Here is an 11,982-nt window from a genome sequence, read left to right as displayed (position 1 = left end):
CACTGAGGGGAGTGGAGCAGCTTAACATGGGATGGAATTTGCTGGTATCCCAGCTTGACTTCTGCTTACAGCTAAATAAAAGATGCCCTTCTGGGTGGCAGCTTGTATGGCAAGTCCTTAACCAGCCCCATCTTTGTATCTTGTCTTGATAAAGCAATTTTAAGAGATTGCACGAGCTGGGATTAGTGTAGAATGTTTCAGGGCATCTTCTTGGGCTGTCCCAGGTGTCATTAACATCTTAGTAAGACTCAGGGTTGTAGCCTAATGTACATGTGTCTTTTGTTTTCTTCCTAATTGATCTGCATTAGTCAAGAGGGCTTTTGTGTCTCTCCTTTGCAGTCCCGTAATTGCTACTGTGAAGGTGTTCCTTATTGTACAATGTCTGTCATGCAAGGTGTGGTATTCACATGTTTAATATTGTCCTTGTCTTGTTGTGAAGTGTGATCGTCTGTGCTTCAGTTACGCAGCTATTAAATTGTGAAGTTATCTAGTTTTAAAATAGTGACTAGCAAGTGAAATTGGCATGATTGACCTCCTAGATCAAGTCCCTATGAGACCTCCCTTCATGCCCTTTGCTATCTCTAGAATAGATGTGAGTTCTTAGAGTAGTACCGGTGCCATTGATATTTGAATGTGCTGTCCCTACTCCTGGCAAGATGATACTATCCCTAAGGAGAGTAATTAAGAGCAGATGTATGTGCAGTGGCTCTTGCTGCAAAATGGACATGCAGCAGCAGTTCCTGGAACAGCTGATTTTAGCGGAGGCTAGATTCTGCAAGTCCTTGTGCTGGCCTGTGTTTAGCTAGGCAGGTACCTTAACAATTGACCTGGATTGCTGTAGTACTGTGTAGATGAAAGCTCTCGAAATCCAAACCGCTATAGTGTCTAGCTTTCAAGTTCTGCTCTAGAGAGTAATTCTCTCAGATCATGTCAATTTGCCCTAAAGTCAGAAGGTTACTTCTAAAGCCAGTATGTGAATTGTTTTAGTTGATACATGCAAATCTCTTTTGGCATACTTGGTATTTTTGAGGAAGATTCGTGCAGGAGCACAGCAGTAGTAGCAGTATGTAATCAGATGCTCTTCTTCACGAGAAGACAGTGGTTGGTAGACCAGAGTAATTATTTTTACTGTGTCCTGATTTTGCCGAGTTATGTTCTCTTCTTTTAAAACTGATTACACTATTTCCAGTTGAACACTTAGTTCTTTCCTTAGACTTCTGTAACTGATCACGTGGAATTAGTTGATTCACCACTTATTTACTGTACACCATGGTTACTTACCACACATCCAGAATATCACTGGTCTTGGTGAGTCTAGACATGAGACTTTATTGTCTTAAACAGTTTTGTCAGCTGCAGTTCTGGCTGCTGTGGTGTGGTTTGTTTTTTTGGGGGAACAGTTTATAGAATCTGTTTGTCACCTTGTAGTTGCAGTCTTTCCACAGTTCAGCTATTCTACGTGATGCCTCATTATGTCCTTCCTTTCCTCTCCCGAATTAGTGCATACACAGATGTCTGACTGGACATGGGATAAGAATGCTTTAAAATGCTTTCTGTTCAAAAACAAGTTTTAGAGCTCTAAGACCTCAAGTAGAAATGTGACCGAGAACTATTACATATATTTGGAAATAACTTTTTCCAAATGTCCTTTCTGAAACACCTTTTCTGTGTTCTGTCCCCCATCCCGTGTCCGTTCCTCCGCCCATCTTGTTCCCTCCCTGCCCCCAAGATTTCTCATGGACGTTAAGACAGATGTCAGAACTGGACTTGGGTTCCAGCTTGTGTTTTTTACTGTGGAAATAGTATCTTAATTCAAAATTTAAAGTGATAGTAGTGTTACTGTTCAAGTCTTTAAACAAAGAAATGGAAAATAAACAATATTTATCTGCAGCACACGGCAATTGATACAAATGCCATTTAGCAGACAATTTGATTGGCCAGCTTATACTTGCACCTCACATTCATGCTTGATTAGTCTGAGTGATCATTTGCTTTGCTTTACTTCTAAAGATAACAGGTTCAATGATGACTAGAAGCCTTCCTTGGGCATAACAAGTAGCTTACAGAGTGGAAGTTGCTAACTGGGGTACGTGGTACAGTGTATTCTAAAAGCATTCTGTGGAGATTCGGAGTAACCTCAGTACTTTCGCACTGTATTTTAACAATTGGTAGGATAAGGTCAGTGTAACTCCAGTGATTTGATTATTAATTTCCTTTATACCTTTTTAGTCATGCTGTATGTGCATGGAAAAGATTTGGATGCTACAAAACAGTTGTCTACGTCCAGATGGAGATCAGTGACAAGTGGTGTCCCTCAGGGAATCAGTAGTGTTGAATATCTTCATCAGTGACGTAGACAGTGGGGTTGAGGGCATCCTGAGCAGATTTGCAAGGTGACACCAAGCTGAGTGGTGTGGTTGACCTGCCCAAGGGATAGGTCGCCATCCAGAGGGACCAGGACAGGCTTCAGAGGTGGGCTTGTGTGAACCTCATGAGGTTGAACAATGTCAAATGCAAGGTCCTGTGCCTTGGTTGGGGCAACCCCTGGTATCAGTACAGGCTGGGGGATGAAGGAATTGAGAGCAGCCCTGCCAAGAAGGACTTGAGAGTACTGGTGGATGAAAAGCTGGGCATGACCTGGCAATATACGCTTCAAGCCCAGAAAGCCAGCCATATCCTGGGCCACATCAAAAGAAGTGTGGCCAGCAAGTCGAGGGAGGTGATTCTCCCCCTCTACTCTGGTCTCGTGAGACCCCCATCTAGAGTACAGTGTTGTCCAGCTCTGGAGCCCTCAGCCCAAGAAGGACGTGGACCTGTTGGAGTGGGTCCGGAGGAAGGCCACGAAGATGATCTGAGGGCTGGAGCACCTCTCCTGAGGGGACAGGCTGAGAGAGTTGGGGCTGTTTAGCCTGGAGGCTGGAAGGCTCCAGGCAGACCTTAAAACACCCTTCCAGTACTAAAGGGCGCCTACAGGAAAAATGAGGTCAAACATTTTAGCAAGGCCTGTTGTGATAAGACAAGGGGTAATGGCTTTAAGCTAAAAGAGGGAAGACTTGGGACTAGGTGTAGGGAAGAATATTTTCACAATGAGGGTGGTGAAACACTGGCACAGGTTTCCTAGAGAGGTGGTAGATGCCCTGTCCCTCGAAGCATTCAAGGCCAGGTTGGACAAAGCTCTGAGCAACTTGATTTAGTTGAAGATGTCCCTTCTCATTGCAGAGGGGTTGGACTAGATGACCTTTAAAGGTCCCTTCCAACTATTCTACGATTCTATACAAGGAGAGAATCTAATGATGGCTTTTCTAGGAGCAGTGCTGAAGGTGGTACTTGGCTGTTTACTTGGGAATAGCTTTAATTTTGCAGTTTTAGTAAATAGGAATTTGGGATGAGCATCACTAACTTTGTTCTTTAAATCCTTTCTGACTGACTTGGTTCCTTAAATCCTTTTTAAAAGCTTTAAAAAAAAAAAAAAAGCAATAAACTTCTTTGACTATTAGGTAAGAAGGCAAAGGAAGTGAAAGGATTGTGGTAAATGGTAAAAGCCTCTGTGCTGAGCCTCATGAGAGGCTTGGCATGAAAAGATTTCGTTATTGGGGTGATGTTCAATGCAGGGTTGTTAAAAGCTAGAGGCTAGAAAACGTTTATTGCCAAAAGCTGCAGTTTAGCAGGGAATAATGAAGAGCAGTTTGAATTATTTTGGAGATGTTTAGTTAGGTACTGAGGTAAATAGTAGCTCCATGAGTGGCAGTAAAAACACATTAATGATATTCTTGGACTCTTCTTCTGACCTACAGGGTGAGGCTCAAATGGAGATAACAAAATGTCTGTGAAAGATCTTACAGAAAGAATTTGGGTGATATTTGTAATTATTTTCTACTGCTGTTCCACTGTTACCATCCTTATGAAACTTTATTTAACAGCTATACCCAGTATTGTGGGGAGATAGCGTGCCAGGCAGGAGATGAGAGAATTCTAAGGAAATATGTGCTCTGTTTGTCAGTCTGTGGCAGAAACAAAAATGAAGAAGGAAGTGTTGAAGAGCATAGCTCTAAGTGTTTAGTATTTAAAGCTAAACAGTGTCTTCTCCCCTGACTAATTAAATAATATAAAAAGGAAATGTTTTTTCTTGTCAGCATAATGTGGAAAGTATTTTCTTCTATTAATAGAAAATCTTGAGCTAATGGAACGCTTGAACAAGTTGAAGGAAGACCATAGGAAGCTTAGGGTGTGATGACTTCTTTTTTTGGACAGTTTTAACTGTGTAGTGCTTAAACTTGATGGGTAGAATTTCAGTGAAAAAATCCAGTTATGTAGAATCATAGAATGGTTTGGGTTGGAAGGGACCTTGAAAGATCATCTAGTTCCAACCCCCCTGCCATGGACAGGGACACCTCCACCAGACCAGGTTGCTCAAAGCCCCATCCAGCCTGGCCTTGAACACCTCCAGGGATGGGGCATCCACAGCTTCTCTGGGCAACCTGTTCCAGTGTCTCACCACTCTGAGAATAAACAACTTCTTCCTTATATCTAGTCTGAATCTACCCTCTCTTAGTTTCAAACCGTTACCCCGTGTCCTATCACTACACTCCCTGATAAAGAGCCCCTCCCACCTCTCCTGTAGGCCCCCATTTTTAGTACTGGAAGGCTGCTGTAAGTTCTCCCCGGAGCCTTCTCTTCTCCTGGCTGAAAAACCCCATCACTCTCATACTGTCCTCATAGGGGAGGTGCTCCTGCCCTCTAATAATTTTTGTGATCCTCCTCTGGACCTGCTCCAACAGGTCCATGTCCTTCTTGTGCTGAGGGCTCCTGAGCCTGGACACAGTACTCCAGGTGGGGTCTCACCAGGTCAGAGTAGAGGGGGAGAATCACCTCTCCCTCAACCTGCTGGCCACCCTGCTTTTGATACGGTTGGCTTTCTGGGCTGGAAGCACGCATTGCTGGCTTGTGTTGAGCTTCTCATCCACCGACACCCCCTAGTCCTTCTCAGAGCTGCTCTACAAACTTGATTTTGGTTATTGCAAACTGGAAGCTCGAATAATGTATTATGAAAGGTTTGTGCTGTTCTAATCCCCTATATAAACATCTGTGTGGGTTGATCATGGTAGTCACTGAAATTACTTGATAGTCTGAACTTCTTGGTGTTAGAATTAAACTTCCCCTGTTTTACTTCTGAAAGTGTGGCATGAACAGCTCGGGGGGGGGAAGTGGGAGGGAAATAAATATTCCATGTGTGAATTGTACATAGATTTGGGTGTCTGAGCTTGTGAAAAAATGGCTTGAAAACGAGGACTGAGTATTCCCGTCTCTGTTTTACTGGGGGTGTTGGTTGTGATGCGAGAGCCTTACGCTGTTGCTGCTTGGTGGTATGGGAGGTTAGGAACTGGTAGTTGTGGCAAGAAGACAGAGGGGAAGACCAAAATAGTGGAGCAGATCATGTTTCGTGAGCAGTTTGAGCCAATCTGTGTGTTTACAGTCAGTCATAGAGGACGTGTTGTGGCTGTGTCATCCCCTCTAGCTAATATTCATCGAGCTTTCCAGGCAGCTACATCAGAGCTGAGCAAGCTGAAAACTATCTAGGAGGTGGTTGTTCGGTTGTGGGGGTCTTTTTTTGGGGGTGGAAGATATTAATGCTTCCAAAAAGGGATGTTTTCATTGCTTGAGCCTCTGCACACAGCAAGTGTTGTTCCTATGTAGAGATCCATCATTTGTAATGTGCCAATCGAACTGAGGGATGTGTGAAACTAGGGTATAGTATGATACTAATCAGTTTTAAATATGCCCTGTCTTAAGTCTTCATGTGGTATCTTTTCTCCTGTCACTAGATGAGGATTACATTAATGGTTGTCTCTTTAACGTCATATGCCTTGCAAGGACTAATGTCTGTATCAGGCTTTTGTTAAATGTGAGTTATGAGGTATGAACCTCTGTATATACTTCAGTGCTAAAATAGCTTTTGTCTGGGTTGTTCAATTTGTGCATGTATTCCTTAATTATTACCTGCTAATGTTGTAAAATGTTCTGCAAATTCAAGCGATTAATTGTCCTCTCACTTTAAATTTTTAGGAAGAGGGTTCGTATTGCTGCAGGAAATACGGAAGAATGTTCTCATATATGTGGCCTCTTATGTTGGGAGTAGACGCTGCTGCTTTTTGGGAGTAGCACAGGGGAAAAATTTGACAGGCATTATCCTCTTAATAATTACCCAAGTATTTTTAGGGTGTATCGCTGATAAATTTACTCTAAGTATGCCACTTCCTCCTCTAGCTGCCTGATGGCTGATAAGCTGTAGCTGAGTCACTTTAAAGCACACATTAGTCACTGTGACTCCTCGCTGCCCTGTACTGAAAGTGGTGACTAATCTCTGGGTCTGACTCTCCGTTATGAAGTGCAACCTTTACCCTCTGTAACTAGGTGGAGGATTTCACAAAACAGCCAAAAACATTCTTGCCTTCTGTGCCGGGCCTCCCTACCGCAGTCAGTAATCTGCAACTCTTGAGTGAGCTAGAGGGGACGTGGACCATCAGATATGCTGCTGGGCTCTTAAAAGTTTAAACCTTGCTATCTTTTTGAGAAGAATCCCGAGTGGTTCTTCAGCAGTGTCTGCAGAGCTATGGCTGATTGAAAGCAATTAGCAGTGAGAAGCTCAGACGACAAACTGCACGAAAGGCCGATGATCCAGAGGTTTCTTTTGGCACTCTTTGGGAGTTATTTTGCCTGATAAGGCTGAAGTAGTACAGTGACTTCACTCTTTGTAGAGCGTGTACAATAGTAATTTTTAATGAATGGAAAAAAGGACACAAGCCTAATGTTTCTTTGCAGTGTTACAAAATATGCAGTGATAGAGTACCTTTTTCGCCTCTATTCAAAAGCAGTCGATTCAGAGCTTAAGTATCAATTCAGGTTAGCAGACTCTTCTGTCCAGATCTGAAATACTGAATCCATCCTCTCCAAAATGAGCCTGTTTAAGTAGGAAGAAGGCTTAGTCTTAATCTCATTTTTCTGGAGTGAAGAAGTTGTTAGGGAGTCTTTAGCCTGTTGAAAAAAGGACAATATTTCTTTTGGCTCTGTTGAAAAGGGATTTAGCAATGTGCATTGGCAGTGAAGGCAGCCAACTCTATCCTGAGCTGTAGTTAATAGGAGTGTAGCCAGTATTCATGGGGAAGTGATTATTCCTCTCTGCTCAGTGCTTCTTATCAGTATCTGGAATTCTGTGTCTGGGTTCGGGTCCCTGATCCAGAAAAAACATGAATTGGAAGCAAGGCCAGAGGAGGGACCATCAGGGTCGTCAGGAGGCTGGAGCACAGGCACTGCCTGTTGGGGGAAGCTGGTGGAGATGGGTTGCTTCAGCCTGAAGAAAAGAATGCTCAGGGGGACCTAGCAGCAGCCCCTTCTTACCTACGAGGAGGCCATCACAAACATCGGGGCCACACTTTTTCACGATGGTGGGAGCCTGGGACACAAGGGGCACAATTTGTAATGAGAAGGTGGTACAAAAAAAGTAGATTTAAAAAAAAAAAATAAAAAATGACAACTTCCACTGTGAGAACAACCGTGTAGTGGAACAGGCTGCCTGGAAAGATTGTGCATCTTTGGACGTACTAAAGGTACAGCTGGATGAAGCATAGAGCAACCCCATCTGATGTTATAGCTGATCCTGGCCAGAGGCTGAGGCTTCTTCTAACCTGAATCAGAAGCGCTAACAGAATAATTCTACAGATATGACTCTGGCCATTCTCAAAACCTTTGTTTTAGGAAAGACTGTTAACCTGTAAATAAAACCCTTTATTTATGCCATATACATGTGGATTATTGCCAGAATGAGTTACTCTAGCACTAAAAGATAAAAAATAATTGTCATTTAACAGGCACTGACCTTGGTTCTTAAAATATAAAGGTAAATAACCAGGAGGAAAATTTAAGTCTGTCATGGTGTCAGGATACAAAACACCTTTAAAGGGCATCAGACTCTTAATTACCAAATATTTCTGGAGTGTGAGGACTAAACAGTTGAAGAGTTTCAAGATGCCTTCACACAGTTAAGGCAACCTACTCAGCAGCGTTCGTAGTAATAAAAATGTTCCAAGATACTTTTTTGCTTAGGTAATCACTGGGATCCTAGCAAGTGCTCTTAAGGAAAAAAAATTATAAATACATATTTACAGATACATGGGTAGGAATATTTTTTGTGGATTTGGGATGTACTGTTTCAGAAACCTGCCACTGCTGTGGAAGACACTGAATACTAAATGCCAGGAAAATGGAAACTAAAATTCTTTTTACTATTAAGAGGCGTGAAGAAACAGAATTCCACGGAACTGGTAAAACTTGCATTGTAAAATAGATAACTAGTAACCTTGAATCTTTCCCCCTCTATTTGGGTAAGTGTAGGGATTTAGTCTTTAAAAGACAGCTTCTGCTAGTACATTAGTAATCCTAAATGAGAGAATTGCGAAATCCCTCTCTCGAGGTAGCGGGAGTATCTGCTTTGTTTCTACTACTGAGAAGAATTTTGTACAGGGTAAGTAGTTAATGCTTTTTATAAGAGTTGAAACTTAGTACCAAGTGACAATACGATGATAATGAACAGCACTTCTGTAATACAGCCTTATCTTACTTGCACTTCAGCATCATATGAGCAAGAAACGTGTTGGCAACCTATTAGAGAATGTAGATAAACTTGTAACTTTTAGATAAAATGCAATTCACTTTGTGCATGTATTTATATATTGTGAGCATAAACTTTGTACAGCTGGAAGATGAACACAGCTCTGAAAAATATTTTTGCTGTGGAGAAATAGAAATGATAAGCAAACCTGTTAAACTCAGTCTTGTTTCTGCATACCTAAATGCACTTTACTGGGATCTGGTTTAGCAGTTGGTTTGTGATACTATTTTTATTTTTTTTTTCCCCCAAAGGTCTATATGCTCCAAGGCATACATACAGCATGGAAGAAGGGATATTATAAAAACAAACTGAGGTCTGCAATGCTTTTAAAAATAAAAAGAGAAAACACCAAAAGCCAGTTTTGACTCACTGCTGTCAAGGTAGCAGAGGCTACCCAGCTGCTTTTCTAGTTCTAGTCCCATAGATAGTCTTAAAAATTTGAAGAAAATACAAACCAGCTAACAGTTGTTTCCTGCTAATTATGTTATAGATAATAATGTGATACTATAACTTTCTCATGTTGTCTCTGCTTGTGTAACTTTTTTCTGCAGTATTCATTAACAGACCATTTTTCTGCATCTACAAGAATGTTACAGGTGTATCAAATGTTTGAGCCAATCTTAACAAAAGTGAATGAGGTTTGAAAATACTACTGCCTAGAAACGTTTCCCATCTTGCATATGAGTGTGTATCTTTCCTTAATGTCAGCATAGATGGGTCTTGCTGTTTTTGTATGCTCTTGTTCAGATAGTATTGTTCACATTTGGAACAACAGGTTAAGAACTACTTATTTGGAAGGTCTGTGCAAATTGTGACTATTAAATCCTTGATAAATTTAAGAAATTAAAATATTTTAAGAAATGTTACGGAAGTTCTGCGTACTGGATGAGAAACACCAGTTGTGAGTTAACTTGTGAAAATGACCTATGTGAAAATCGGATGACTAACAAGCTAAATAAAACTGCTTGTTATTCTTAAGTCCTAGCATAAAGAGCCAAATGTAGACATGCTTTCTTAAACTTGTCTCAAAGCCGTACTCCCAGTCAACTGTTTTCTTTTGAATGACAGTCAAATAGGGATTCAGAAAACTAAAGGAGCTATTTGCATGGGAGCAAGTAAAAGCTCAGGATAAACGGAGCTTTCTGCATCTTTTTCACTCTTAAGATTTTTCGTTGAAATATGTTGGTCCTTGTGGCAACTATTATTTCTGCTTTAATATTGCTTGTTAAGAAGCTTTGCTCCTTGATGAGGGTATGCATCTATTTTTTTGGAAGGTATTAAAGTGGTTCCAGAAGGAGAACTTGTTCCTAAAACCTGATTGTATCCCTTAGAGGAATTTTATTTATCTTTTTGGGTTACTTAGCCGATTTTTCTGCAAGTCTTTGAGACTTCCCCAGTGGATGTGCCGTAGCTTAGAGCAATTGGGTTTGATTTTCGGACCCTAGATGTTGGCGAGATGGCCAGGTCTGAGCATTGCTGCCTGATTACTGAAGAAGTCTAAGGCCTACTACTAAGCAGTTTATGGGCATCTCCTGTTTTTGATATGGTGGCATTCCAGATTCGACAAAAGAAGCAATAGGATATTTTACCTAAACTGACATAAGGACAACGTGGAAGCCAAAAGGAACGCGCCCCTCCTTGCATTCCTTGCGAGGGTACTTGGATGGATATGTGACTTTGGGGACAGGGACTTGGCAGAAAAACCTATGTACTTCTGGGGAGCTCCTTTTACAGCCTGTAGCAGAGGATGATTAGGCTGTAGGTGCTCTGTATCTGTCACTTCTCTGGCCAGTTGGATGGGCAGCAAGGGACTGAAAGCTTCGAGCAGAATGGTTTTTTTGTCTTTTTCGTCAATGGAGTTTCTGCGTTCTTTTAGAATATGGGAGAAACAGGTGGGAAAGGTACTATAAAGCAAAGCCTTTATGGTCTTACAGATCACTGATGAGATGGCATATAGCACCTAGGACTATCAATGTAAACAAAGGTTTGACCACAGTGTGCACTCTGCTTGAAATAATCTTGATGAGCCATCAGAAGTGGTAGATCAATATGCCTTACAATCCATTTATAAAAGTACCAGGAAGGAACACAACTTTTTTTCCCTGCAAAGCTGGAGGTATAATTGCTTTCCTTAATAAGTTAATATAAAACACTGAGTGCCACTCTACTCTTAGATTGTTAGGTTGTTGCTCATTTGTAGTTCAGATGTGATTTGATCTTTAAGGCTTACTTGGATGTCATTAGATATCTGAAAATAATCTTTTACTTGCATTACTAGTGGTATTAGGTGTTTGTGGGGAAGGGAAGGAAATAACTAAGGTTGCTACTTAGTGTGTTGCTCTCTGTTCTTCAGTAAATGTATAATTCTAAAAACGTTTCAACTGTGCAGGAAATAAAATCTATCAAGTTTTGATTGCTGATCTCTACATCAGTGACTAAGCATAACATCCTGTTGAGAAGAAGGGTCTTGACTTAGTAGGTGAGTGCTAGGTAGACCTATGTTCCAAAACTTAAGCAATTAAATGGGTTCAGATTTATTTCTCTACTGTCACTTAAGCATTCTGTCATGTGCTTGTCTGTAGTAGACGGAACAGAAGAATGTGTGTGTTAAGAAAAGGACTTGAGAAAGTTGAAATTCTGTTTTACTACAGTTTTAAGTAAGGTTATTGCTTTTGTAGCAGCTCTAAAATAATATTCTTAGTTATGGGAAGCATCAGAGAGGTTGTTTCCTGGTTGCAGGGTTAAACATCACCTTCTCTTAGTGAAGCAGAGTTTACAATCTGATTAGTAAGAGGGAGAGTGTCTCTGAAATGACCACTTGTTCTCTTGGGTGCTGGTTTTGTTTTTTTTTTGGGGGGGAGGTGGAGAGTTGTTCTTCAGGTCTCTTGTGTTTCAGTTTCCATACACTGGTTGAGTAGGGATTTAGAGAAGGTCAACCAATGACAGTGGGTTTCAGAAACACTGCTGAGAGGCTAATTTTGAAATGTTTCTTGACTCTCTTAGTATTATTTTTGTCAATCTCATGTACTTGAGAGCTAAACCTTTATACCTTCTCTCTTTCAGCAGTAAGAGCAGCAGCCAGGAAATCAGTGGAGTTTACATGCTGACCATGTTAAATGTCTTCTCTATTTAGGGAGGGACAAAAACACGAACACCCGACTCTCTGGGCTGGTTTGGTTTTAGATTGTCCTTTCCATCAAGAGATCACTTACTGGATAGCTTTTTTTCCTGAGAAGGTTGTTTTCTCTTAAACCAAGTTCTGTGATGTACCAGGGAGACTGGGAGCTCTAGCTTCTTCCATCATGATGGCAGAATTG

Source organism: Numenius arquata, chromosome 5 (genome assembly GCF_964106895.1).
Source record: "Numenius arquata chromosome 5, bNumArq3.hap1.1, whole genome shotgun sequence".
Taxonomy (NCBI): Eukaryota; Metazoa; Chordata; class Aves; order Charadriiformes; family Scolopacidae; genus Numenius; species Numenius arquata.
The sequence above is the reverse complement of the archived record's forward strand: the minus strand, read 5'-3'. Positions refer to the sequence as shown.